Here is a 15,879-nt window from a genome sequence, read left to right on the forward strand (position 1 = left end):
TGTGTACAACGTAAAACACCAAATAATGCATGCAGAGCAGAAGTAGGACGATACCCGCTAATTATCAAAATCCAGAAAAGAGCTGTTAAATTCTACAACCACCTAAAAGGAAGCGATTCCCAAACCTTCCATAACAAAGCCATCAATTACAGAGCGGTTAACCTAGAGAAGAGTCCCCTAAGCAAGCGGGTCCTGGGGCTCTGTTTGTGAACAGAAACACATTTAGACCCAACTAAATCACGAGAAAACAAAAAGATAGTTACTTGACACATTGCTCTGTTTTTGTTAATTCTTTCCAAACTGGAAAGCTATTTGGCCCTAAACAGAGAGTACACAGTGGCAGAATACCTGACCACTGTGACTGACCCAAACTTAAGGAAAGCTTTGACTATGTACAGACTCTGTGAGCATAGCCTTGCAATAGAGAGTCCGCTGTAGGCAGACCTGGCTCTCAAGAGAATACAGGCTATGTGCACACTGCCCACACATTAAGGTGGAAACTGAGCTGCACTTCCTAACCTTCTGCAAAATGTATGACCATATTAGAGACACATATTTCCCTCAGATTACACAGACCCACAAAGAATTTGAAAACAAATCCAATTTTGATTAACTCCCATATCTATTAGGTTAAATATCACAATGTGCCATCACAGCAGCAATATTTGTGATCCGTTGCCACAAGAAAAGGGTAACCAGTGAAGAACAAACACCATTGTAAATACAACCCATATTTCTTTATTTATTTGAACATTGTTACAACACTGTCCATAGCCATAATATGACATTTTAAATGCCTCCATTCCTTTGAAACGTTTGAGTATAATGTTTACTGTTAATTTCGGATTGTTTTTCACTTTTGTTTATCTATTTCACTCGCTTTGGCAGTGTAAACATGTTTCCTATGCCAATAAATATCTTTGAATTGAATTGATGCCTATTCTAAAGTGGCTTGTGCAATAACTMAATTTTCCCTTGCAATATTTTGAAACTTCTCAAACAGTAAAGTCTACAAAATTGTCCACTCTGTTCGTAAAATATTATCGTTTTTGGAAAATAACTGTATTGAGAGAATCTTTCATCGATGAGTATTTGCAGATTGTCGACTAAAATCTATCTCGCTCCATCTTATTCTACTCCCAGCCACTGGGCTTCCATATTTGGTGGTGAGTAGAAACGTCAACCGGATGCTTCAGATGTATATATCCGGTAAACATCTGGCTCATTGTTCTATGACTGTAGCAAATATTTTGTATAACTAAACCAAGATAGACCACAGCCCGTCGTTTCAAATGGGAACAAACATGCCAAAGTGGACAGAACAAGCAAGGAGGTGGACAGAGCTAAGCACGAGCTAGCGATATCCTATTGGCGCGTTCTATTCATACATTTCATTCATACATTCATACATTTGCATATTTCTGTTGGGGAACGCCTACTCTGAAGTGCGCGTGTCCAATAAYTTAATTCGCCTTTGCACTCCTAAACAGCGCACTTTTTAAAAACTTTGGCAAAGGGAAAAGTCTACAAAACTTAGTCCACTCTGTTCGGAACATATTGTAGTTTTGGGAACAGAAAACTGTATTGAGATCAAATGTTCTATCGATGAGTAAATTAGCATAATGTCTGCCAATATCCATCTCATTCAAACTGGGCTTCTTCTCACTGCCATATTTGGTAGTGAGTGGAAACGCCAACCGGATGCTTCACATTTATACAACCGGTGAAATATCTGTCTTCTTGTTCTATCTGTGACTGTAGTGTGGTAGTGGTGGTCCAATTATAAGACCATTCCAGAAACCTGACTTAACTAATCATAGTTAGTTGTAACAATTTTATAGTTTTCATAGACAGATTTACAGTAGTTAGAAAAACCAAGATGCTTTTTCTTTGAATTTAAACATTAATTTCACAAGAATCAAATAATTTGTGTAACGACATGACGACGCTGTCCCCTGCTTCTGAGAAGAGGGAATCAACCAATCAGACCGCACTTGTCTGTATGGCTAACAGTACTGAAACGATAGTCTATAGCTGCTAGCATTTTTAGGAGGGGCGGACATTCTGAGCCATTATCTGGCATTCTTGAAATACAAAGTGGATGCCTCTATGATCCAGCTACAGCGAAATATACCTCTTCGTACAAGGTAAGATACGCCGTAAAGTCACCCTGACCTGAGCCACGGGAAATGATTGCGAGCTACGCTAGCCGGTTTTGGCTAAATAGAGAACTAGCCACTAGYTAGCAAGTGTGTGTCGCGAGCGGTCTCTTCAAAGATGGTTTCCTATTAACGTTACTATGGTCTCGTTTTAGTCTCTGGGTGGTAGCTTAGTGAGTGACAGTCCATACTCTACACCTAGAAGACCATGGACATGGTGGAAATCCAAGCAACATATTCTGGCATGGGGTTGAACAGTGTTGGATTGGTTAAATATAATTTATTTGAACGTTTGAACGTTCGCTAGCTAATTGTGACATCCAGTAGCTATCATCGTAGCGAACGAGGTAGTTAATGTTAGCTGCTAAATTACAGCTAAGCAGCCCGTCGGCTTTTGCAGTTGAAACACATGTAGAAGTATCGGTTGATGTCCATCCACCTGTTTCGCATTACTAACCAACACAGTAGACCACGTTATGCATGAATCTGATCATATTAGTTAGCTAGCTAATAGCTAATCACTCACCAAACGTTATTGACAACATTGATTGACAAAGCCTACTAACGTTATCCATGTGCGAAGAAAATAGAAATGTCGTTACTAGTTAATTATTTAGTAAAATAACGCTAGATAGCTTACTACATATGCAGTACTAACGTTAGATCATTCAATAACAATGAATGGGGAAAAGACAGGATGTAAAAATGGTTTGTAATTCTCCATGTGGAGATTAGCAGGGGATTATGGTTGTGCAAGGACACAGCAGTGGTTACACGTTTTCACTGAGTCTATATCCACTAAATCAGATTTCAGTCAAATTCCACAGCCACAAAATCTAAATTGGCTACAAACATTTGCTTGTTGGTCTTTATTTATATGGGCAATCCTTAGGTGCCACATCCATTTTTGGACGTATATATTTTTTAATGGCAATTATACGTTATATTATTCAGGAATCAATGGGTACATATGTCATACATGTATACGTCCAAAAATGATGTAGCAACTAAGGATCGCCCATATAAATAAAGAAGAGAGCTAGTATGTGTGTGACAGATGGCTAGATATATCTATCTCAGCAAAAAAAAAAAAATGTCCCTTTTTCAGGACCCTGTCTTTCAAAGATAATTAGTAAAAATCCAAATAACTTCACAGATCTTCATTGCAAAGGGTTTAAACACTGTTTCCCATGCTTGTTTTAATGAACATGCACCTGTGGAGTGGTCGTTAAGTCACTAACAGCTTACAGAWGGTAGGCAATTAAGRTCAGTTATGAAAATTTAGGACACTAAAGAGGCTTTTCTACTGATTTTGAAAAACACCAAAAGAAAGATGCCCAGGGTCCCTGCTCATCTGTGTGAACGTGCCTTAGGCATGCTGCAAGGAGGCATGAGGACTGCAGATGTGGCCAGGGCAATAATTTACAATGTCTGTACTGTGAGATGCCAAAGACAGTGCTACAGGATGGACAGCTGATCGTCCTCGCAGTGGCAGACCACGTGTAACAACACCTGCACAGGATCGGTACATCCGAACATCACACCTGCGGGACAGGTACAGTATGGCAACAACTGCCCGATTTACACCAGGAATGCACAATCCTCCATCAGTGCTCAGACTGTCCGCAATAGGCCCAGAGAGGCTTGACTGAGGGCTTGTAGGCCTGTTTACAAGCCCACGGTCTCTTGACCAGACAGGACTGGCAAAAAGTGCTCTTCACTGACGAGTCGCAGTTTTGTCTCACCAGGGATGATGGTCAGATTTGCATTTATCGTCGAAGGAATGAGCGTTACACCGAGGCCTGTACTCTGGAGCGGGATCGTTTCGGAGGTGGAGGGTCCGTCTGGGGCGGTGTGTCACAGCATCATCGGACTGAGCTTGTTGTCATTGCAGGCAATCTCAACGCTGTGCGTTACAGGGAAGACATCCTCCTCCCTCATGTGGTACCCTTCCTGCAGGCTCATCCTGACATGACCCTGCAGCATGACAATGCCACCAGCCATACTGCTCGTTCTGTGTGTGATTTTCTGCAAGACAGGAATGTCACAAGTTAATTGACACAAGAAAATAGCAACTCTACAGATCGCAATGACTACAATGAATAGCTAAATTACTTCGGGAAACTAAAGGCGTCTGAATGCTTCCCAGCCCATACAGTTTGGTAGAGTTTGTGCATATATTATGACATTTTGTGACGTTGTCGTTTGTTTTGGACTTCGATGAGGGGTTTCTCGGCTGTTCGGTCACACTTAATTTTTTTCTGGAGGCAATCTGAAGTTCAGAGACGAAGTCTATGCCTCTTTGTCTGTAATTGGTCAACAGTAGGGATTCTTCAATAAATGATTTGTCATTCAACTAGAGACAACTCGTTTTCATGAACGTTTTTTCATTGAAAAATACTGCATCAAATATCTTAATTAGATGTAAAATTGTGCTACTAAGATCTCTTCGGCAAAAACGTCAAAATGAATGACCGATTTCTTGTTCTTTTAATTCTGACTATTTTGAGGAAGTGTATACTGGCTATGGCGTCTCTAAATGGACAAACAGTACTATTTCCACTATGTTCTCGTTTTAAAAGTAAAGGTCTTGAAGTGAGTATGCGAGCACACTCGTTCGGCTAGGTACCAGCCGAACTGAATGCATGGGTCCGCAGAGCTCCTCATCCTCTCCACTCTATGCTTTTTACTAACTGTAAGACATAATTAAGATTGATCGAGGAATCCATGTGATCTCTTATCTGTAGCTAGTAATGTTACAGCTATGGGTTTATGTCGTGTGAGCTAGCTTTTGCATAATGCTGCTGATGATCACACCCTTACAGGCAGCCCTCACTGCCATGTGTTTCCTAGCAACGTGAAGCTGCTGTGTTTCCACAATCTTCTCTCACAGAAAATATAGCTCAAACTGTTATTTTATTGCCCTTTTGTCAGCAGATCTATTAGTGAAACAAATGTGGGTCTGTAGTAACATATGGTATGACAATGATATTATTCAATGCATTTGGAAAGTATTCAGACCCCTTGACTTTTTCCACATTTTGTTACGTTACAGCCGTATTCTAAAATGGATTAAATAAAATAAAAATCCCCGTCAATCTACACACAATACTCCGTAATGACAAAGCGAAACAGGTAAAGAAATGAAATGCCTTATTTACATAAGTTTTCAGACCCTTTGAGCTCAGGTGCATCCTGTTTCCATTGATCAGCATTGAAGGTCGCCAAGAACACAGTGGCCTCCATTCTTAAATGGAAGAAGTTTGGAACCACCAAGACTCTTCCTAGAGCTGGCCGCCCGGCCAAACTGAGCAATCTGGGGAGAAGGGCCATGGTCAGGAAGGTGACCAAGAACCCAATGGTCACTCTGACAGAGCTGTAGAGTTCCTCTGTGGAGATGGGCGAACCTTCCAGAAGGACAACCATCTCTGCAGATCTCCACCAATCAGGTCTTTATGGTAGAGTGGCCAGACGGAAGCCACTCCTCAGTAAAAGGCAAATGACAGCCGGCTTGGAGTTTTCCAAAAGGCACCTTAAGACTCTCAGATCATGAGAAACAAGATTCCCTGGTCTGATGAAACCAAGATTGACTCTTTGACCTGAATGCCAAGTTTCACTTCTGGAGGAAACCTGGCATCATCCTTACGGTGAAGCATGGTGGTGGCAGCATCATGCTGTGGGGTTGTTTCTCAGTGGCAGGGACTGGAAGACTAGACAGGATCAAAGGAAAGATGATTGGAGCAAAGTACAGGGAGATCCTTGATGAAAACCTGCTCAGGACCACAGAATGTAGCTTAAGAAACAAGGTTTATGGAATTAATAAATTGCTAGTAACGGATGACATTCATATTTTGAATAGATACAGTGGTAGCAATACAATGTTATAACATTTACAGAAAAGACAGAAGTGCCAGTTGTGGTGTTGCTGTTTTTATATTCAGAACCACATTCCTATAAAGCTTAGAGGATCATGTTAAATACTGTTGAAGTAATATGGCTACAGGTTCATCTGCCTCACCTAAAGCCCATTCGTGTGGGAAGCTGCTATAGACCACTAAGTGCTAACAGTCACTATCTGGATAACTTGTGACATGCTTGATATTGTATGTGATATTAACAGAGGTATTTTTCTGGTTGATTTAAATATTGACTGGCATTCGTCAAGGAAAAGCTTCTAATTGTAACCAGTGCCTGCAACCTGGTTCAGGTTATCAGTCAACCTACCAGGGTAGTTAAACAGCTCAGGAATTAAATTATCAACATGTATTGATCACATCTTTACTAATGCTAAAGAAATTAGCTTGAAAGCAGTATCCAAATCCATCGGATGTAGGAAAACCAAAGTTCCAAAGGCTGGGCCTAATATAGTGTACAGTCGTGGCCAAAAGTTTTGAATGACACACACATTAATTTTCACAAAGTCTGCTGCCTCAGTTTGTATGATGGCAATTTGCATATACTCCAGAATGTTATGAAGAGGGATCAGATGCATTGCAATTAATTGCAAAGTTCCTCTTTGCCATGCAAATGAACTGAATTCCCCCCCCCCCCAAAAAAAAAATCCGCTGCATTTCAGCCCTGTCACAAGGACCAGCTGCCGTCATGTCAGTTATTCTCTCGTTAACCTCTACCGACCCCCCCCTCCCGGATCCGGGATCCTCCTCATCAGAAACGCTGACTAGCCTAGCCTAGCGCCACAGGGAATATCATATAATTTCATGAAATCACAAGTCCAATACAGCAAATGAAAGATAAACATCTTGTGAATCCAGCCAACATGTCCGAATTTTAAAATGTTTTACAGTGAAAACACAACATATATTTATGTTAGCTCACCACCATAGCCAAAAAACACAGCCATTTTTTCACAGCAAAGATAGCTTTCACAAAACTCACAAATAGAGATAAAAATAATCACTAACCTTTGAACAACTTCATCAGATGACAGTCTTATAACATCATGTTATACAATACATTTATGTTTTGTTCGAAAATGTGCATATTTATAGCTACAAATCCTGGTTTTACATTGTGAACATGGCGCCAAAATGCTCCAAATTGTCCAGAGAAATTTAGAGAGTCACGTAATCTAACAGAAACTCATCATAAACTTTGCTGAAAAATACATGTTGGACATATAATTAAAGATACACTGGTTTTTCAACCGCTGTGTTAGATAAAAAAAAAAAAATTCACTTTAGTGAAAAGCACAGCATAAAATAATCTGAGACAGCGCTCAGCCATTCTCCGCCATGTTGGAGTCAACATATTCAACAAAAATACGAAATAACATCATAAATATTATCTTACCTTTGATCTTTCATCAGAATGCAGTGCAAGGTGTCCTAGTTCCACAATAAATCGTTGTTTTGTTTTAGAATGTCCATTTCTTCTGTCGAATTAGCAACTTTGGCTAGCATAGTGGAGCTCACGTGTCCATGAAGATTTTATGCATGAACGAAAAATTCAAAAAGTCATAATAATAGTCGAATAAACTGGTCAAACTCAGTTGATAATCCATCTTTAGGATGTTTTTCAGAAATCAATTTAATAACGTCCCAGACAGAGCATTTCTTCGTGTCTACCTAACCGCATAGCAGAAAACGATGTGACAAAACCTAGTGCGCAGCAAAATACTGCCAATATGGCTGACCTGTCACTCCAAAAGCTCTCATTCGGTCCCACATCAGGCTAGACACCTCATTCAACGTTCTACTGCCTGTTGACATCTAGTGGAAGGCGTATGAAGTGCATACATATCCATAAATACAAGGCAATTGAATAGGCGAAGCCTTTCAGAGACCCATTTCAGAATTTTCACTTCCTGTTTGGAAGTTTGCCTGCCAAATGAGTTCTGTTTTACTCACAGATATAATTCAAACAGTTTTAGAAACTTCAGAGTTTTTTTTATCCAATAGTAATAATAATATGCATATCATATGATCTAGAACAGAGTACGAGGCTGTTTAATTTGGGCACTATTTTTTCCCAAAGTGGAAATGGCGCCCCCTATTAAGAAGTTTTAACACGTGAGTGTTGATGAGGACAAGTTTGGAAATCACTCTGTCATGCTGATTGGGTTCGAATGACAGACTGGAAGCTTCAAAAGGAGGGTGTTGCTTGGAATCATTGTTCTTCCTCTGTCAACCATGGTTATTTGGAAGGAAACACGTGCCGTCATCATTGCTTTGCTCAAAAAGGGCTTCACAGCCAAGGATATTGTTGCCAGGAAGATTGCACCTAAATCAACTATTTATCGGATCATCAAGAACTTCAAGGAGAGCGGTTCAATTGTTGTGAAGAAGGCTTCAGGGCGCCCAAGAAAGTCCAGCAAGCGCCAGGACCRTCTCCTAAAGTTGATTCAGCTGCGGGATCGGGGCACCACCAGTACAGAGCTTGCTCAGGAATGGCAGCAGGCAGGTGTGAGTGCATCTGTACGCACAATGAGGCGAAGACTTTTGGAGGATGGCCTGGTGTCAAGAAGGTCAGCAAAGAAGCCACTTCTCTCCAGGAAAAACATCAGGGACAGACTGATATTCTGCAAAAGGTACAGGGATTGGACTGCCGAGGACTGGGGAAAAGTCATTTTCTCTGATGAATCCCCTTTCCGATTGTTTGGGGCATCCGGAAAAAAGCTTGTCCTAAGGTGAGCGCTACCGTCAGTCCTGTGTCATGCCAACAGTAAAGTATCCTGAGACCATTCATGTGTGAGGTTGCTTCTCAGCCAAGGGAGTGGGCTCACTCACAATTTTGCCTAAATACACAGCCATGAATAAAGAATGGTACCAACACATCCTCCGAGAGCAACTTCTCCCAACCATCCAGGAACAGTTTGGTGATGAACAATGTATTTTCCAGCATGATGGAGCACCTTGCCATAAGGCAAAAGTGATAAGTGATAACTAAGTGGCTCGGGGAACAAAACATCGATATTTTGGGTCTATGGTCAGGAAACTCCCCAGACCTTAATCCCATTGAGAACTTGTGGTCAATCCTCAAGAGGCGGGTGGACAAACAAAAACCCACAAATTCTGACAAACTTCAAGCATTGATTATGCAAGAATGGGCTGCCATCAGTCAAGATGTGGCCCAGAAGTTAATTGACAGCATGCCAGGGAGGATTGCAGTCGTGGCCGTATGTGGCAGGGTCTACAGACAATCACGGATTACAAAAAGAAAACCAGCCCTGTCGCGGACACCGATTGTCTTGCTCCCAGACAAACTAAACAACTTCTTTGCTCGCTTTGAGGACAATACAGAGCCACTGACACGGCCCACTACCAAAACCTGTGGGCTCTCCTTCACCTCAGTCAACGTGAGTAAAACATTTAAACGTGTTAACTTCTTGCGGATCAGTGGGACGCTAGCGTCCCATTTCGACAACTTCCGGTGAAATTGCAGAGCGCCAAATTAAATTACTATAAATATTAAACTTTCATGAAATCACAAGTGCAATACATCAAAATAAAGCTTAACTTGTTGTTAATCCAGCCGCCGTGTCACATTTCAAAAAAGGCTTTACAGCGAAAGCAAACCATGCGATTATCTGAGGACAGCGCCCAGCACACAAATGCATAACAAATCATTTTCAACCAGGGAGTTGCGACACGAAAGTCAGAAATAGAGATATAATTACCTTTGAAGATCTTCTGTTGGCACTCCAAAAGGTCCCAGTTACATTACAAATGGTCCTTTTGTTCGATCAAGTCCTTCTTTATATCCATAAAAACTCAGTTTAGCTCCCTCCTTCAAAATGCATACAAAATGAATCCSAAACGTTACCAATAAACTTATCCAAACAAGTCAATCAACGTTTATAATCAAACCTTACGTACCCTAATACGCAAATAAACGATAAAATTTAAGACAGAGAATCGTTATTGTCTTTACCGGAGAAAAATACCAAAGAACGCGCTCTCATTCACACGCTTGGAAACACTACAGCCAAAATGCCGGTCCAGACGGCATCCCTAGCCGCGTCCTCCTAGCATGCATATTCAATCAATCCCTATCCCAGTCTGCTGTTCCCACATTCAAGAGGGCCACCATTGTTCCTGTTCCCAAGAAAGCTAAGGCAACTGAGCTAAATGACTATAGCCCCGTAGCACTCACTTCCGTCATCATGAAGTGCTTTGAGAGTCTAGTCAAGGATCGTATCACCTCCACCCTACCTGACACTCCAATTTGCTTACCGCCCCAATAGGTCCACAGACGACGCAATCACACTGCACACAGCCCTAACCCATCTGGACAAGAGGAATACCTATGTAGGAATGCTGTTCATCGATTACAGTTCAGCATTTAACAACATAGTACCCTCCAAACTCGTCATTAAGCTTGAGACCCTGGGTCTCGATCCCACCCAGTGCAACTGGGTCCTGGACTTTCTGACGGGCTGCCCCCAGGTGGTGAGGGTAGGAAACAACATCTCCACCCCGCTGATCCTCAACACTGCCACATGGGTGCGTTTTCAGCCCTCTCCTGTACTCCCTCTTCACCCATGACTGCGTGGCCATGCACGCCTCCAACTCAATCATCAAGTTTGCAGACGACACTATAGTGGTAGGCTTGATTACCAACAACGACGAGACGGCCTACAGGGAGGAGGTGAGGGCCCTCGGAGTGTGGTGTCAGGAAAATAACCTCACACTCMACGTCAACAAAACAAAGGAGATGATCGTGGACTTCAGGAAACAGCAGAGGGAGCACCCCCCTATCCACATCGACGGGACAGTAGTGGAGAAGGTGGAAAGTTACAGCACCTCTTCAACCTCAGGAGGATGAAGAAATTTGGCTTGTCACCAAAAACACTCACAAACTTTTACAGATGCACAATCGAGAGTATCCTGTCGGGCTGTATCACCGCCTGGTACGGCAACTGCTCCGCCCACAACCGTAAGGCTCTCCAGAGGGTAGTGAGGTCTGCACAACGCATCACCGGGCAAACTACCTGCACTCCAGGACACATACACCACCCGATGTCACAGGAAGGTCAAAAAGATCATCAAGGACAACAACCACCCGAGCCACTGCCTGTTCACCCCGCTATCATCCAGAAGGCGAGGTCAGTACAGGTGCATCAAAGCTGGGACCGAGAGACTGAAAAACAGCTTTTATCTCAAGGCCATCACTAACATTGAGTGGCTGCTGCCAACATACTAACTCAAATCTCTAGCCACTTTAATAATAAAAAATTGGATGTAATAAATGTGTCACTTTAAACAATGCCACTTTATATAATGTTTACATACCCTACATTACTCATCTCATGTATATACTGTACTCTATGCCATTTGGCCATCGCTCATCCATTTATTTATATGTACATATTCTTATTTATTCCTTTACACTTGTGTGTATAAGGTAGTTGTGAAATTGTTCGATTACTTGTTAGATGTTACTGCACGGTCGGAACTAGAAGCACAAGCATTTCGCTACACTCGCATTAACATCTGCTAACGATGTGTATGTGACAAATAAAATATGATTTGAAGACTCGAGGCTGTAATCGCTGCGAAAGGTGCTTCAACAAAGTACTGAGTAAAGGGTCTGAATACTTATGTTATTGTTTATTTCAATAAAATAAATTGAAAATGTCTARACCTGTTTTTGCTTTGTCATTATGGGGTATTGTTTGTAGGTGGATTWTTTTTTTCTAAATCCATTTTAGAATAAGGCTGTAACATAACAATGTGGAAAAAGCCAAGGGGTCTGAATACTTTCCGAATGCACTGTATGTTGGTATAGGTCAGTGTTGATGGTTAATGTAGATATTTTACCCTTATGACATCAATATCCCTATTTGCCCAGCTGTAGTGGCTGCAAAGGTTGAGGTCAAAGGTGAGCTGTCATAGCAAAATCATGGTGTGATATTTTACATATTAGTCATTGATTGTCCATTTTTTTTTATTAACTGTATGTAGCACCTGGCAGTTTTTAGGTTAAAAATGGTTAGGCTTAGTTTATACTCTGTTGGTTATGAGCAGGCGTGTAGATCAGATGTTGCTATGCCATAACTGTCTGTCCTGCTAGTTAGGCCTACTTGTCTTCTTGCTCATAGAGTTGTCCTTATGCCACACTGAAGCATGCCTAACATTGTAGCAATGTTATAGGCCTCGACTTTATATCTCAAACTTTAATCAGGTAGCTGCCAATAACGTTTATGGTGGCAAATTAAACCAGATACGATCCTTTTCCATTGAAAATGTAATAAAGTAGGCTGGACGTTTTCCTCTGAAGTAGCTGTCATCCCTGAGATCCCTGAGATGACAGCTACTTCAGAATAAAAGTACTTTGAAGCAACGTCTCTCATCACTTGCAAAAGGCAGCCAAAAATAGCCTTTCTGTGAGAAACGAGGATTGCAAAGAAATACAAAATACTTAATTTAGCCCAGTACTGACAATAGGCATTTTTGGCTGTCACATAGTGTTAGTGTCTGTGCTGAAAATTTGGTTGATCTTTCCATCTCTGACAGACTGTTTGTACACTGAACAAAAACGTAAACATGTCAAGTTTGGTTTCATGAGCTGAAAGAAAAGATCCCAGAAGTTTTCCCTAAGCGCAAAAAGCTTATTTCTGTCAAATTTTGTGCACAAATTTGTTCACGTTGCTGTTAGTGAGCATTTCTCCTTTGCCAAGATAATCCATCCACCTGACAGGTGTAGCATATCAAGAAGCTGATTTAAACAGCATGATCGTCACACAACTGGGTACAACAAAAGGCGACACTAAAATGTGTAATTTTGTCACACAACGCAATGCCACAGATGTCTCAAGTTGTGAGGGCGTGTGCAATTGGCATGCTTACTCTAGGAGTGTCCACCAGCGCTGTTGCCAGAGAACTGAATGTTAATTGCTCTACCATTTATCATGCTGAAATAAGTGGAGTATTTTTCTCTTCAGTCACTTAGTAGCCTAGGCCTACTCCTGACCAAAATACTTGTCTTTAATCCATCAATGTGATTTTGTTTCACTGAATCTCCATCTGTAGGCTATATTGGATTAGTTCTGTGGCTGGGCAAATAAGTTGGTGGTATAGCTCATCAATTCGTTTGCACATCTATCACTGATTAGAAACATTTAGCATGCAATGTAAATCAAGTGTAGGCCTGTTATTGAGCTCGCGTATAGGAAACTTCAAAAGCCCGTGGGGGTTGTGAAATATGAACACGAGACGTGAGTGCTTTTGAAAATATATGTTGCTATTATTTTCTATGGGTCTCATGATGAAGATGCTGGGCCACTCCACAAGTTTCTAGGCCTATGGGAGAGGCTTGGCATAGTTCTGAGAGACTTAGTTTAGTTTATTAGGATCCCCATTAGCTACTGCACATGCAGCAGCTACTCATCCTAGGGTCCACATAAAATGTACAGAACAGTTATAGACAAAGTAAGATATTACATTAAATTCAAAAATCTAATAAGTTTTATATTTGAAAGAGAGAACAAAAAAAAATACTACTTACACACCTATACATATTCTTATTTCCAGTACAGTTAAATTAAATCTTTAGAAAGAGGCGAGGCGGTGTGGTACAATTTTTGTATGTTTTAATTTTTTTTAAAGCTACACTAGCTTTTTGCCTGTTTGTTTGTAAATGGTACAACATGAGAAAACGGGAGCAGGAGATTCCAGCTGTGTATTGACGGGTCGTGTTTTATATTGAAAGTAACTTATTTTTTCTTCAATAGAGTGATCAGGGGCATGCAACTATAGTTTTCCTTCACAGAAAATACATTAGTGCAACACATTCGGTAGAAAATAACTTAATTTTCATCAGATGACAACAGAAGTGCAACGCTATTTGGCTGGCAGCCACACAAGTAAATGAGCTTACACTAATGATGTGCGCTGAGAGTCTGGAAGCAAGTTCAGGGAGTGAGTGTTTTAATAAAATAAAAGGAACATAATACAAAACAAGAAACACTAACAGCACACAGACAGGAAACAGAAACAATGATGCCTGGGGAAGGAACCAAAGGGAGTGACATATATAGGGAAGGAAATCAGCGAAAGTAATGGAGTCCAGGTGAGTCTTACGGTGCGCATAACGATGGTGACAGGTGTGCACCATAATGAGCAGCCTGGTGACCCAGAGGCTGGAGAGGGAGCACACGTGACAGCAAAAGGGATGCGTGGCCAATGTATTTATGTTTGCCATAGAAGGAATGTAGCCAACTACATTTTATTAATGTTTTGCTTAAAGTTAATTGTGCATTTTTACCAGAGAAAAGTAGCTCCACATCAGTCAGAGCGCTGTCTGCTGATAGAATGCCAATTGGTGAATTCTCATCTGAGTGGAGAAGTGCAACTGAAGCAAAAAAATTGTCTGAGGCCAAGCAGAAATTACAGTAAGAAGCATTTTAAATCTGCGTTTACAAAACGCAGCCAGATATTTATTACGCATTCTTATTTTTCTGTGTGAAAAACGCAGAATTCTGTGTTAACTAGCAAATTATACTTAGGGTTCGTGTTATCGGGGCATCGTATAGTGTTACTATTTTTGTTTTCTTTAAAATGGTATATATWTTTTTTTGTGGTAATTGTACCACTACCAATTCGAAATTAGGGAGAAAAAGGGGTAAAAGGAAATCCCGGCCGGCCAAACCCTAACCTAGAGGACGCTGGGCCAATTGTGCGCCGACTCATGGATCACTCGATCACGGCCGGCTGTGACACAGGCTGGGATCGAACCCAGGGCTTTAGTGACACCTCAAGCACCTTAGACCGCTGCGCCACAGAGGGGGCCGTGTTAGCTTTCTGCTGTGTTTGAAAAGTCAAAGCCCTTTGGATCAGTTATCTGTACAGCTGCCACTGCTATCTGGATTTTCTTGCGTTTTTTTCCCTCTCCCTATTCTCCAAGCAGAGCAGGCAGGCCTGTTGCCGTAGCGACTCCAGATTCCACACAGACACAGCGTGTACACATGCCGCACCAGAGACGGTACTGTTCTTCCTTCAGACAAGTATGCGTCAAATCCTTGTTCATTTGGTCAATGTCTCTAGTTCACAGTCCAAACTCACCAAAAATGACATTTGGTAGGTCCTACCTATCTGTAACTTATGAGCTGGATTGCCTGTCTTTGCAATTAGTGTTTTTCCCGTTTGTGCTTGTTAGCATATTTAGCTTAGCAGCCTCCATGGAAATTGACTATTAATTGTGCTAATTTTGACAGCATTCTGGTAATAGATGCCGATTGGGCTTTTTCTTTGTTTTGGCGCCCACTTGTGTATTTAACCGGTAATACCGCAAATCCTGAGATGAGAGAAGGATGGTATGAAAATCTGGGTACCGCCCAACCCTACTGCAATGCACAGGAGACCATTAGCTTAGGCCTCCAGTGTTTGCCCCATATGCATTTCAATCGTGGACGTCACTGTAGATGTATGCCCCAGGAAGACCCCATCCGCCCCCAAGCAAGAAGCCCCCACCCAACACCCCTGCAGGAAGCCCCCTGCTAAGTCTGCCACTGCTGCTGAAAAAAAATCCTAGAGGAAACACTGGGCTTCAGTAGGTCCAGTAGGTTCCACCTGAGCCAGTGGAACATTGGAGCTGCAGCTTTAGTGAATGGCCTACAGACAGGCCGGATAGCAGATGTAATTCATGGAAACAAGCTTTGCTGGCTAAATGTCTCTGGTTATCCAAGCTTTGGAAGTGTGGTTGTTGTTAAGCAGTTGGAAACCCTTGACTTGGCTACTGACCAGTTCCAATGTAGAACAAA

The 15,879-nt window shown here is 41.7% G+C and overlaps 1 protein-coding gene across 3 annotated transcripts in view; it reads left to right on the forward strand.

Annotated features, from left to right (window-relative positions):
* Nucleotides 1-1,761: 1,761 nt before the first annotated feature.
* Nucleotides 1,762-15,879, forward strand: part of LOC112068128 (dnaJ homolog subfamily C member 5) — a 29,940-nt gene continuing 15,822 nt past the window's right edge. For all 3 annotated transcript variants that reach the window (XM_024135169.1, XM_070438038.1, XM_070438037.1), the window contains exon 1: nt 1,762-2,147. The gene's annotated coding sequence lies outside the window, so the exon portion shown is untranslated. The remainder of the gene's footprint in view (nt 2,148-15,879) is intronic.

The sequence above is a fragment of the Salvelinus sp. IW2-2015 genome, unplaced genomic scaffold (genome assembly GCF_002910315.2).
Source record: "Salvelinus sp. IW2-2015 unplaced genomic scaffold, ASM291031v2 Un_scaffold86, whole genome shotgun sequence".
Taxonomy (NCBI): Eukaryota; Metazoa; Chordata; class Actinopteri; order Salmoniformes; family Salmonidae; genus Salvelinus; species Salvelinus sp. IW2-2015.